This window comes from Sebastes fasciatus, chromosome 5 (assembly GCF_043250625.1).
Source record: "Sebastes fasciatus isolate fSebFas1 chromosome 5, fSebFas1.pri, whole genome shotgun sequence".
NCBI lineage: Eukaryota > Metazoa > Chordata > Actinopteri > Perciformes > Sebastidae > Sebastes > Sebastes fasciatus.
This window is the reverse complement of record NC_133799.1, coordinates 38,397,211-38,409,431: the sequence shown is the minus strand read 5'-3', so window position 1 is coordinate 38,409,431 and position 12,221 is coordinate 38,397,211. Positions and strand designations below refer to the sequence as shown.

The window sequence follows — 12,221 nt, the reverse complement described above, 5'->3', positions numbered from 1 at the left end:
TATTCCATCTGTTTATACTGTGAAGGTACGGGGACTAGTGAGGCTCATCTGGGTTGCAAGAGCTAGAGGTGAAGCTTCCAGACCGTTATGTGTTTTGGGAACATGTCTGTTATGTGTATAAACTGTATGTTCTTGTTACTGGAGATGTTCTTCTTTTGCTGTTTGAAGGGTGTGTTGGAGCAGGGTGTCTGGTGCAATCTGAACCTATGTCACTGTTTTGGGGATCACTTAGTACGGGAGTGAACTGAATTGTAAACTGACTCGCCCGAAACAGACGTGTGTTTGAGTGTGACGCGAATAAATCGTGCCTGTTGGAAAATCAGTTCCAGGATCTCTGATGACCTATGGAAAGGAGGTAGGGTCACGCATCATATCTCCGGGGGTATAACACATGCGCAGTAAAATCTCGCCTAAATTGAGCCAATCGCAACACACGACCGCAGCTTCAGTTCCACTGCGCATGTGTTATACCCCATACCTCAAGACCCATGTCCGCCCGTGACCCAGCCTCCTTTCCATAAGCCTTGCCATGAGCGAGGATAGACGAAAGCAGCCTTCACGGAAGTCTTTTACCGACCGACACGCCCACTTATTGGATATCAGTTACTGATTGGACGCTGCTGCCGACTGGACTGATCTGATGACGTTACATGTCAACATCACTGTAGATTCATCCCGGAGTGAAGACAAATAACAGATTACAAGTGTTATAGTTTAGTTGTCTTCTGATTCACAGTCTAGTTAAAATGTGTAATAATTGTAGGTGTTCAGCAGCAGAAGGACCTGTGGTATCTCTCACACACCGAAGCTGAAGCAGCCTGTCGCAGAAAGAGCTATTTAACACATGACAAACGGACCTTAAACAACTGTCTGCATTTTTTTAAGAAAGAGTTTTCGTTTCATGATTTGTAATTTCCCCCATTAACTTTTATTAAGGAGACAGTTAAAGTCAGAGAGAGAAGGAGAGTCTGACCGTCAGCAACACTTTTTACATCATTTATATTCAGTCACATGTGAGGCTGATAATTCCTGAGCGTCGGGTTTGAGATGAGTTACATCATTTACATTTTCCCTGAAACATTCAGCATAATAAATCATTTCCAGTGTTTAAAAGACATCATAGTCATATTCTGGGTTATTAAATAATAAGTTCACAATCCGAATATCAATAAATAAAGACGCTCTCCGGGAACCATCACCTTAACGTGGTGGAGAGGTTTGTGTGTCCCTATGACCCTGAGGGCTGTGTTGTCTGGAGCCTCGTGCTCCTGGTAGGGTCTCCCATGGCAAATTGGTCTTAGGTGAGGGGCCGGACTAAGAATGGTTCACAAAAAACCCAATGACGACACGAGGCAGAGGAGGAGTTACCCGGCCCGGAGGAAGCCCGGGGCCCACGTCTGGAGCCAGGCCCAGACGGAGGGCCCGTCAACGAGCGTCTGGTGGCCGGGCTTGCCACGGAGCCCGGCCGGGGATACCCCGAAAAAGGAACGTGGCACCCCCCTCCTCTCCATCCTGTGGGCTCACCACCTGCAGGAAGAACCGCTTGGGTCGGGTGCGCTGCCACACGGGTGGCAGTGAAGGCCAGGGACCTCGACGGACTGGACCCGGGCGGCAGAGGCTGGCTCTGGGGACGTGGAACGTCACCTCTCTGTGGGGGAAGGAGCCGGAGCTTGTGCGGGAGGTGGAGCGCTACCAGTTGGATCTGGTAGGGCTTACCTCTACGCACAGCCTCGGTTCTGGAACCGTACTCTTGGATAGGGGTTGGACTCTATTCTTCTCTGGAGTTGCCCATGGTGTGAGGCGCCGGGCGGGTGTGGGGATACTCACAAATCCCCGGCTGAGTGCCGCTACGTTGGAGTTTACCCCGGTGGACGAGAGGGTCGCCTCCCTACGCCTTCGGGTTATGGGGGGGAAAACTCTGACTGTTGTTTGTGCGTATGCACCAAACAGCAGTTCGGAGTATTCGGCCTTCTTGGAGACCCTGAATGGAGTCCTGTATGGGGCTCCAGTAGGGGACTCCATAGTTCTCCTGGGAGACTTCAACGCGCACGTGGGCAACGATGGAGACACCTGGAGTGGCGTGATTGGGAGGAACGGCCTCCCTGATCTAAACCCGAGTGGTCGTTTGTTGTTGGACTTCTGTGCTAGTCATGGATTGTCCATAACGAACACCATGTTCGAACATAAGGATGCTCATAAGTGTACGTGGTACCAGAGCACCCTAGGCCGAAGGTCGATGATCGATTTTGTAATCGTATCATCTGATCTGAGGCCGCATGTTTTGGACACTCGGGTGAAGAGAGGGGCGGAGCTGTCAACTGATCACCATCTGGTGGTGAGTTGGGTCAGAGGGTGGGGGAAGACTCTGGACAGACCTGGTAAGCCCAAACGCGTAGTGAGGGTGAACTGGGAACGTCTGGAGGAGGCCCCTGTCCGAGAGATCTTCAACTCACACCTCCGGCGGAGCTTTTCTGGCATCCCTGTGGAGGTTGGGGGCATTGAACCCGAGTGGACGATGTTCAAAGCTTCCATTGCTGAAGCTGCGGCGGTGAGCTGTGGTTTTAAGGTCTTAGGTGCCTCAAGGGGCGGCAATCCTCGAACACCGTGGTGGACACCGGTGGTCAGGGAAGCCGTCCGACTGAAGAAGGAGGCCTTCCGGGATATGTTATCTCGGAGGTCTCCGGAGGCAGTTGCAGGGTACCGACGGGCCCGAAGAGCAGCAGCCACTGCCGTGACGGAGGCAAAGCAGCGGGTGTGGGAGGAGTTCGGAGCAGCCATGGAGAAGGACTTTCGGTCGGCACCAAAGTGCTTCTGGAAAACCATCCGGCACCTTAGGAGGGGGAAACGGGGAACCATCCAAGCTGTGTACAGTAAGGATGGGACACTGTTGACCTCAACTGAGGAGGTAATCGGGCGGTGGAAGGAGCACTTTGAGGAACTTCTGAATCCGACCAATACGCCCTCTATGGTAGAGGCAGAGCTGGAAGCTGATGGGGGACCATCATCAATTACCCTGGTGGAAGTCACTGAGGTAGTCAAACAACTCCACAGTGGCAAAGCCCCGGGGGTTGATGAGATCCGCCCAGAAATGCTGAAGGCTCTGGGTGGGGAGGGGCTGTCTTGGATGACACGTCTCTTCAACACCGCGTGGAAGTCGGTGACAGTGCCTAAGGAGTGGCAGACCGGGGTGGTGGTTCCCCTTTTCAAAAAGGGGGACCAGAGAGTGTGTGCCAATTACAGGGGTATCACACTGCTCAGCCTCCCTGGTAAAGTCTACTCCAAGGTGCTGGAAAGGAGGGTTCGGCCAATAGTCGAACCTCAGATCGAAGAGGAACAATGCGGATTCCGTCCTGGCCGTGGAACAACGGACCAGCTTTTCACTCTCGCAAGGATCCTGGAGGGGGCCTGGGAGTATGCCCATCCAGTCTACATGTGTTTTGTGGACTTGGAGAAGGCATATGACCGGGTCCCCCGGGAGATACTGTGGGGGGTGCTGCGGGAGTATGGGGTGAGGGGGGCACTTCTCAGGGCCATCCAATCCCTGTACGCCCAAAGCGAGAGCTGTGTTCGGATCCTCGGCAATAAGTCGGACTCGTTTCCGGTGGGGGTTGGCCTCCGCCAGGGCTGCGCTTTGTCACCAATCCTGTTCGTGATATTCATGGACAGGATATCGAGGCGTAGTCGGGTGGAGGAGGGTTTGCAGATCGGTGTGCTGAGGATCTCATCGCTGCTTTTTGCAGATGATGTGGTCCTGTTGGCATCATCGGTCTGCGACCTCCAGCACTCACTGGATCGGTTCGCAGCCGAGTGTGACGCAGTCGGGATGAGAATCAGCACCTCTAAATCTGAGGCCATGGTTCTCAGCAGGAAACCGGTGGTTTGCCTACTCCGGGTAGGGAATGAGTCCTTACCCCAAGTGAAGGAGTTTAAGTATCTCGGGGTCTTGTTCGCGAGTGAGGGGACGATGGAACGTGAGATTGGTCGGAGAATCGGAGCAGCAGGGGCGGTATTGCATTCGCTTTACCGCACCGTTGTGACGAAAAGAGAGCTGAGCCGGAAGGCAAAGCTCTCGATCTACCGTTCAATCTTCGTTCCTACTCTCACCTATGGTCATGAGGGTTGGGTCATGACCGAAAGAACGAGGTCGCAAGCGGCCGAAATGGGTTTCCTCAGGAGGGTGGCTGGCGTCTCCCTTAGAGATAGGGTAAGAAGCTCAGTCATCCGTGAGGGACTCGGAGTAGAGTCCTTGCTCCTTTGCGTCGAAAGGAGCCAGTTGAGGTGGTTCGGGCATCTAGCACGGATGCCTCCTGGGCGCCTCCCTTGGGAGGTGTTCCAGGCACGACCAGCTGGGAGGAGACCACGGGGAAGACCCAGGACTAGATGGAGAGATTATATCTCTACTCTGGCCTGGGAACGCCTCGGGATCCCCCAGTCAGAGCTGGTTAATGTGGCCCGGGAAAGGGAAGTTTGGGGTCCCCTGCTGGAGCTGTTGCCCCCGCGACCCGATCCCGGATAAGCGGTTGAAGATGGATGGATGGATAATGAGTAAATAATATAAAGCTATTGTGCCAGTAGAGCTGGTTCCTGGTCCTCTAAGCAGGACTCAGGGATGGAACGGTTCAGGTAAAGAATCCGAACCGTTCGGTTCTCTAGTCACGGTTCGGGTCGTGTATGAATTGTTCGGTTTATTTGAAATAAGTTATGAGGCCCATTGTGTATTTTTTTCATGTAGAGTTAGGCTCCCGTTTATTGTCACACTACAGATCAAGGCCTATGAAAGGAGGCTGGGACACGGGTGGACATGGGTCTTGAGGTACGGGGTTTAACACATGCGCGGTGTAACTGAAGCTGTGGTCGTGCGTTGCTATTGGCTCAATTTCTGCGAGTGCAGACCAGATTTTACTGTGCATGTGTTATACCCCAAAGATATGATGCGTTGATGAAGCGTGACCCAGCCTCCTTCTCAGTTGGCACAGATGAAGTGGCGAGTGCGGCTGTCAGTCAGATAAGGAAATGGCGAGTAGCCACGATAAAGTCCAGTTAGAGCAGCTATTCTCAACCAGTGGCCCAGTGGTGGGCCGCGGAGAGCCACCCAGTGGGCCGCGAAGGTGCTGCCTAATGTTTAGATTAACCGCTATTCTGTATTTCAGAGGTTATAGCGGGCTCACTTTTAAAACTAGAGTGAAGATACTTGCATTATATGAAACTAGAAAAACCTAATGAATCCATTGTTACCAACCATGTCATATTAGCTTGTCGGAAAGGAGGCTAAATAACGCTCCAAAATTACGCTAAATTTTGGTGAGGAAAAACTGCCATGGCCATTTTTAAAGGGGTCCCTTGACCTCTGACCTCAAGATATGTGAATGAAAATAGGTTCTATGGGTACCCACGAGTCTCCCCTTTACAGACATATATGTCACAGATGCGGTGACACAAAATTGAGCAATTTTTGAAACCAGTAAAAGTGTGTGGTGAGGAAATATGACCCTGAATACTTTGGAATCATAATGGCAGGCAGTGATGGGTGAGGGTAAGCTGAATATCTATGTGGGTCATTACACCCGACAGTGGCATAACACATATTTACAGGCCAGTTTGTTATTTATTTGGGAAGGTGGTCCTCGTAAATTTTTTAACAATCGGAAGTGGGCCTCGAGTTACAAAAGGTTGAGAACCCCTGAGTTAGAGGATCCACCAGCATCATTTGGCTCTGCTGTATGGAGCATTACGGATTTAGTGTTACCAGGAAAATGACGGAAAAAAAGTGGTGGATAAAACGGCGTCTGTGTGAGCACTGTGCAAAACGTGTGGTTGATGCTAGCAGCAACACTCCGGTGTGTCCGTCGTTAGTGTAAGGAGGAGAGTCGGGTAGGAAAGAGCAACAATCTCCCCGCAGCATTTAAACAGCCTCTACATGCAGATTCAGACTCAGACTCAGACGGGGCAACAACACAACTACAGCATCTGGGAGGTTTATAGTGAAAGATATGCAGCCGTTTGCAGTCGTGGAGGACGCTGGATTTCAGCATATGATTAACGTAACGTTACTTGAGCTACGCTATAATATTCCCTCTCGCCGACACTTAAGCAACACAGTAATTCCCTAACAGACACGACTAGGAATTGTGAAGAATTGTCCAACACAGACCATGTAGCTCTTCCTACAGACGGATGGACATCCAGGGCTACTGAGAGTTACTGAAGTGTGACTGGCTGCCCACCACATCACTGTACAGTACTGTGTACTGCTTAGAGGTTCAGGAACCATTTCTACTGGCACAATGCCTTTTTATTATTTATTCCTAATTAGCGTCTGCATTTATTGATAATCTTGGAATCCTGGAAATTATTTATTAGGCTGCATGTTTCGGAGAAATGGAAATGATGTAACTCATATCAAACCCGACGCTCAAGAATTATCAGCCTCACATGTGACTGAATGGAAATGAGGATTAATGATGTAAAAGGTGTTTGTTGCTGACAGACAGACTCTCCTTCTCTCTCTGACTTTAATTATATCCTTCATAAAGGTTTATGGGGAAAATAACAGATCATGAAAAGAAAAATTGTTCTAATAAATGCTTTGTTCTACAGCTCTTCCAAAGCTTTCTATTTATTTATTTTGTCCCTCTACAGGTTTTGCTGTGGAGTGTGTGTCCAAGGCCAGACTGTGTGTGACCACGAGGCTGACGGGTCCTGTGATGTGTTCTACCTGGGATTTCCTGTGCGTACCAAAAACATTCATTTCTTGCATATGAACTGCAAAGACAGTGTAGCCTATACTCTCAACATTCGTGCAGAGTTTACCTTTGATTGTTAGTATATTATATGGATCTGGGCAGGAAATGACATTAGCACCTGCCAGCTGCCAAATCCAAAGTACATGTTGGCTGTGGCAGGTAAAGATTTCAGGTCACCTGCCACCATGGCAGACAGGTTTTCCTTATATTAAGAAATATTATTTTTAAAAAGCAACTCTAAAGCCTAAATTAAATATAGTCATGGATTAAGGTTACATGATATATTCCAAAATTCTACGGTCTGGTACCACTGACTCAGTGTTTACAATTTTAAAGCGTTCTACCTAGATTTCAGAAGCGGCAGACAAATTGAGTGGCCAGTCAAATGTTCAGTGAGCTGCCAAAGTGGATCTGGGACGCACTTCCACAGAGGCAAATATCATATAGCAGATGTATTCAATGAATTTAGTGTCTATGGGTAAACACAGAGGTTGTGTCTATATAATGCCATCACAAGAGGCAAGAGCTAAACTAAACAGTTTTCTAATCATAATGCTTTGTTGATATGTGATGAACAAACATCTAACACTCAGACAATCTCTCTTTCTCTGTCTTTAGTTACAGATGGTGCTGCTTGATCATGAAACTCCATTTGGAAATGTGTTTTTTGTTGTTAAGAACTGCTGTTAATTGTTTATTAGATCACTACAGGTCTGCCACGGGGAACTGTGGCGTCACTATTTTGGTGTGAGCGCCATCTTTTGGCCAACTTGGACTACTTCAATTCTTCCTTCAGTCCATGAGGAGGAACCACAGAGACATGGAAACATGATGCATGTGACTGTTGCAGGAAAAGATTTTGTACAGTCTAACAACCCGTCTGTAATTATGTGTCTTCTGCTGAAATGCTGTACATATTTACTGCACAATCCAGCATTTCAAGAGAATATTAAGTACTGATGCCAGAAAGGCTCAGCTTTGGAACTGGTTAGTAACTCTGAAGTTTACAACTGTCGATCAAAACCCTGTTGGTGGTTATCATTTGTGTGAGATACGCAAGTTAAACTAAATATAAATGTACTATAACCTCCGTTATAGAGGGTTATGGCAACTGATGAAAACTGATGCAACAGCCAATAATAATGCATCATCCAGGAAGAAATACAGTTGATTTCATGAAGATGCAAGTTAGCTATGCAATTACACTGCCCTGACACTAATGAGATACAAAACAAAAATGACAGTTCAGATATTTTTTTTTAATGAAATACAGACTAATCACAATTTTTTTATTAATATTTGTATTACTTTTAAAGTGAAATGGTATCTTTTTGCACAGCTAAATTTAAAGTACAGTGGACACTCCTTATAGCAACATGGCAGTGTTTCCAGTGTAATGTGTGAAACCAATGATTACATTTTTTTTTTATATAATTGCTGTATTATAACCATTATTTCAATAAATTCAGATAACTAAAATTATTATACTAATATTTGTTACCATTATTTATTTATAGTACTCTTTGCCTGTTATTTTGATTGCTCTTATTAGTATGATATTGATAAGGTGCCTGAAAATTAACAATAGTAATTGCAGTAGCAGTGTTAGTGGTAGCCTATAGATTGAAAGCATGTAGCATCCAATGCAGTGTCTATGAATATATGTCTGTGGGTTTTCCATACTATAACATTCAGGCCCAGCGCCCAGTGTTTTATCACAGCACTTAAGCCAAATGAACAGAAAAAAAAATATGTTGACAGTTCTTTACCATGTTTTGGGATAATTATTTTTTAAATATTGTAATGATATAGTCCAAAATTATGTGAAAATGCATATTGTCAGTTAAATAACACCCTATTGTTTTCCCTGAACCAAAGCTCAGGGTCTGAGCAACCCTCCTGACGTGAAGAGATGACGTCAGCTGAGATCATCTCATTGGGAGATCATTTTGCCATCATTCAGTATCCGATTGCACCGATAGGCTACCAAATGGTCACTTTTAAGTAGTTTTCTGTGTGGTTGTTTAATTTTGTACAACTGTTCGAAAAGGTTACTTTCAAATATAAGTTAGCTCATTTGCCAGCTAGTTAACGTTGGTTATAAAGGTTGACGGTTACATGAGTTTTAGATTGAGATTATGGGGTAGTGTTAAGTAATGTCACTTTAGCTGGGTCTTAACGGCCCGGTCGCAGCCCCAGTGATATATCAAAGTAATGTTACTTTAGCTGGTCTTAACGGCCCGGTCGGAGCCCCAGTGATATATCAAAGTAATGTTACTTTAGCTGGGTCTTAACGGCCCGGTCGGAGCCCCAGTGATAAAGCAAAGTAATGTTACTCTAGCTGGGTCTTAACGGCCCGGTTGGAGCCCCAGTGATAAAGCAAAGTAATGTTACTCTAGCTGGGTCTAAACGGCCCGGTTGGAGCCCCAGTGATAAATCAAAGTAATGTTACTCTAGCTGGGTCTTAACGGCCCGGTTGGAGCCCCAGTGATAAAGCAAAGTAATGTTACTCTAGCTGGGTCTAAACGGCCCGGTTGGAGCCCCAGTGATAAATCAAAGTAATGTTACTTTAGCTGGGTCTAAACGGCCCGGTTGGAGCCCCAGTGATAAAGCAAAGTAATGTTACTCTAGCTGGGTCTAAACGGCCCGGTTGGAGCCCCAGTGATAAATCAAAGTAATGTTACTTTAGCTGGGTCAAGCCTCAAATTTATGCTCACATTGCTTTTTTCTAAGAAAGACCTAAACCTACCCCTCCCCCCCTCAAATTGTACTCACTTTATCTTGTATTTGTACTTCACAGATACGATGAAGAAAGTGATGTGTGATTTATCCAGAGTTATTGGCCCGGCTGCTCAGCTCCACCTGTGTGGGAGAGGAGAACAGACCATACATGCATTAAGACCATCAATGGAGCACTAGAATCTGGAAGTCAAGTTAGAACTGTCATACACAGCAGGATTTCACTCACTGGTATGGTAACCAGAAAGTCATTTACTTTTACAGCCTTCTTGTTTCAAGGAACACAACAAACAGCAATGTTCTTCTGCCTCTTCTCCTTCATTCTAGACAGTGGGCCCAACGCATTTTACGTGTTGTTGATCGTTCTCCATCTATAGAGTAAACCATTTTTTAGGTACGCTTTAAAGTCATTCCATAAAGTCTAAAAGAAATTGTTGTAAGGTCTGGTTTGATTATATATTTTCTAGCTAAAACATCTTTCTGCATTTATTAGAAAGATTTTTCTTTTCATGATCTGTTATTTCCCTATTAACTTTTATTAAGGAGACAGTTAAAGTCAGAGAGAGAAGGAGAGTCTGACTGTCAGCAACACTTTTTACATCATTTATCCTCATTTCCATTCAGTCACATGAGGTTGATAATTCCTGAGCGTCGGGTTTGATATGAGTTACATCATTTACATTCTCCCTGAAACATTAAGCCAAATAAATACTCTCTATTGGAAAGGATTTATTAGGCTAAATGTTTGAAGGAGTTATATTATCAGCCTCACATGTGACTGAATGGAAATGATGATAAATGATGTAAAAAGTGTTGCTGACAGTCAGACTCTCCTTCTCTCTCTGACTTTAACTGTCTCCTTAATAAAAGTTAATGGGGGAAATTACAAATCATGAAACGAAAACTCTTTCTTAAAAAAATGCAGACAGTTGTTTAAGGTCCGTTTGTCATGTGTTAAATAGCTCTTTCTGCGACAGGCTGCTTCAGCTTCGGTGTGTGAGAGATACCACAGGTCCTTCTGCTGCTGAACACCTACAATTATTACACATTTTAACTAGACTGTGAATCAGAAGACAACTAAACTATAACACTTGTAATCTGTTATTTGTCTTCACTCCGGGATGAATCTACAGTGATGTTGACATGTAACGTCATCAGATCAGTCCAGTCGGCAGCAGCGTCCAATCAGTAACTGATATCCAATAAGTGGGCGTGTCGGTCGGTAAAAGACTTCCGTGAAGGCTGCTCTCGTCTATCCTCGCTCATGGCAAGGCTTATGGAAAGGAGGCTGGGTCACGGGCGGACATGGGTCTTGAGGTATGGGGTATAACACATGCGCAGTGGAACTTAAGCTGCGGTCGTGTGTTGCGATTGGCTCAATTTAGGCGAGATTTTACTGCGCATGTGTTATACCCCCGGAGATATGACGCGTGACCCTACCTCCTTTCCATAGGTCATCAGAGATCCTGGAACTGATTTTCCAACAGGCACGATTTATTCGCGTCACACTCAAACACACGTCTGTTTCGGGCGAGTCAGTTTACAATTCAGTTCACTCCCGTACTAAGTGATCCCCAAAACAGTGACATAGGTTCAGATTGCACCAGACACCCTGCTCCAACACACCCTTCAAACAGCAAAAGAAGAACATCTCCAGTAACAAGAACATACAGTTTATACACATAACAGACATGTTCCCAAAACACATAACGGTCTGGAAGCTTCACCTCTAGCTCTTGCAACCCAGATGAGCCTCACTAGTCCCCGTACCTTCACAGTATAAACAGATGGAATAAAATAAGCCTACTGCACATTTCAGCCCATATCCCTTTAACAGCCCACACTACATAGTTTAGTCCTACCATTTAATGCAGCCCCAGCTCCTCAGTGCCCTGGGGGAAACGTATCGCCTCACGCAACAAGTCAGCCTGCTGAGTTCACACGATCTCTCCACTAAGCTTGTCGCATCTTTATGACGTCAACAGCAGCGCGCCCCGTGTCTCTTAACCACACAGCCGGGTCTGGGTATCATCGAATAATCCCTAATTCATTTATAGTTCAAAAACGAAAAAACGTTTTTTTGTTTTTGGTTTCTGAATCAAAAAACGAAAAACAAATCTAACCCGAGCCGTTTTTGTTTTTTGCTAATTCCTTTTATCATTATTCATTTCTGATTGAAGAACAGGAGTCACGTGGTGCTCTGTTTGTTTTTTGTTTCCAAACGAAAAACGAAAAAACGAATTAAAAAAACGATCAAATTTTGGTTTCTTCAAGTTTCTTTCTGTTATTTTTTCTTTTGAATCCAAGAGCGGAGAACGGCAGTCACGTGAACCAGAAGTGAAAGCAAACATGTCAAAATAAAAGCCAAGAAGATAGTTTGGTCAGTCTATAAAAGTGTAACAATCTTTAAGCACAGGGTCGGGGTAACGGTAGAAGATAAATAAGCTAAATAAATACACAAATAAATACATACTGTACATAGCTACATTAATAGATATTTTTTTGTTTTGTTCTTTACATTAAGACACAAATGTCTTTTATCCGAAAAGTGTGTGATAAATTACAGGGAGGGTCTCTACAGATGTTATACAGAACTCTCATGTAACTGACACTTTTCTCTCTCACACTCTTACTATGGGCTGTTTCTTTATGTCAGCAGGTGAGAAGCACTATGTGGCTACTCCTTTCAACACACCTGACACTTCCACCTGTCTAGCAGTTGTAGTTCTGTTTTCACCC

At 45.6% G+C, this 12,221-nt stretch overlaps 1 protein-coding gene across 1 annotated transcript in view; it reads right to left on the bottom strand.

Annotated features, from left to right (window-relative positions):
* Positions 1–11,491, bottom strand: part of c5h19orf25 (chromosome 5 C19orf25 homolog) — a 21,401-nt gene extending 9,910 nt beyond the window's left edge. The window contains exons 1-2 of the mRNA XM_074636664.1: positions 11,345–11,491; positions 9,519–9,605 (exon numbers count right to left, since the gene is read on the bottom strand). The gene's annotated coding sequence lies outside the window, so the exon portion shown is untranslated. The remainder of the gene's footprint in view (positions 1–9,518; positions 9,606–11,344) is intronic.
* Positions 11,492–12,221: the final 730 nt, after the last annotated feature.